Here is a 1864-nt window from a genome sequence, read left to right as displayed (position 1 = left end):
ATTTATTTCCATGTAAGATATTTTGGTGATTCTTCCCCATTATGTACCCCATCTTACCACCTCCTATTTGATTCCCTTCCTCTTACCAGCTACTCCCCCTTCTTCCATTTCTCTGTGTGTAACCCATAGTGACATAGAAAACTTAACAGTGGCTGGCTTTGAAGAAATGTCTCTTCTCCAGAAACAAGTAACTCTCCCTGCCCCCACCCCTTTTTGCCAGGATCTCTCTAATCCCAGTCTACCTTGAAGTCACTCTGTATCTCTCAGATCCACCTACCTCTTCCTGGGGTAGGGGCTGGGGTTAAAGGCTTGTGACACCACACCCACTTAACTGTCCTCCTTTGTTGAAAATGTTGACTGAACAAATCTGTACTTGTTTTGTGCCAAGGCCATGTCCTGTTCAGAAAAAGACGTCATTCTGCAGTACTCCATTCCTCCTAATCTAGAATTCTTTCTGCCTGTCTTGAGAGTCCTGAGCATTCGTTTACTCTCAGCATATTGACCGGTTAGACTGTAGTCATCTTTGCGCACCGAACAGTGAACTTCTCAGACCAAAGGTGACAGCAGCACTAATCTATGGAGATAAGCATAAATACAACACAGTTTGACAGGCATGTCAATAGTTTATCCACGTTGTTTTAACTTTCTGTGGATGCTTCGAAGTATCAAGTGCCAAGGACCTTAGAGGTGCCAAGGAACTGAAATTGAGATTAAAAAAAGAATTGAGGGATTCCAAGCCGTGCTGCGCAGGCATGCCTTTCCTGTCGCTAGAAGCTGTTAGGATGTTCGGTGTATAGAATTCATACAGAGCTTACACATAATTAATGTTTAGGCATTGCAAAACAAGAATTTCATTATTACATTAGTCAGGGGCAAGACTTTCTCATCATGGCTAGACATGTAAAGGAAAATGCTAATTTATGGGTTGTAACATAAATTAAGGCAGCTCTAATAAAAGTTAAGAAAATTTGGAGAGAACATAGATGCAGAAACAGGAAGCATTTGCTCCTGGTGTCAGCACTCTTGAGTGGTTCATGCTTTGCTGAATGTAGTTGTAAGAGTACATTTATGTATATTATTACCAATATTTGTAAGTCTCTTGGCAAAACTTCTGTAAAAATTTCTGTTCAGTATACTTACAAACTTATTTCTTGAACTAGAGATGAACCAGTGGTAAGAGCACTGACTGCTTTTGCTGAGGACCTGTATGCAATTCCCAGGACCCACATAGGAGCTAACAACCCTCTTACCTACAGCTCCAGGGTACCTAATGCCCTCTTCTGACCACTGCGAGCTTTGCACAACATGCGTATACTTCTATACATGCAAGCAATAACAAATCAATATTTTGTTCAATGGTTGTGGACTATCATTTAGCCTGGAAATCACTTGGTTTCTCGGTAAACATTATATGGGTGGTGGTTTTTAGGTATGTACAATATATAAAGCCCCTCCCCCATATTGGCTTTGTTCTGTTTTTGTATTTTGCTTGAGGAGATTTTATTAAGTAGATCATGCTGGCCTTGAATTTTCATAATCTGTTTCCTGAGATTACTGGCATGTACCCGACCAAATTATTCCCGGCTTCAACACGTTGTTTAGCCCCATTCCACCGTTCCCTGATCCCCTCCTTATTGCCATGTAGATAAGACCCTTCCTTTTCCCATATTGTACTGAAACTCCTACCAGTCCTACCATATCCTTGAGTACTATGATTTCAGGTTAATTTTAAGTATTTTAGGTGTTTATAAACCTGTATTTCTTTTGCTGACTGTTTTCTGTATTTGGCTTTATACATGTAGTAGTTGAGGATAAACTTGAAAAAAAATTTTTTTTTTTTTTTTCCGGCCTTTGAGTTAGGGTC

This window comes from Nannospalax galili, unplaced genomic scaffold, assembly GCF_000622305.1.
Source record: "Nannospalax galili isolate Female #2095 unplaced genomic scaffold, S.galili_v1.0 scaffold1256, whole genome shotgun sequence".
Lineage (NCBI taxonomy): Eukaryota > Metazoa > Chordata > Mammalia > Rodentia > Spalacidae > Nannospalax > Nannospalax galili.
This window is presented reverse-complemented; position numbering follows the sequence as displayed.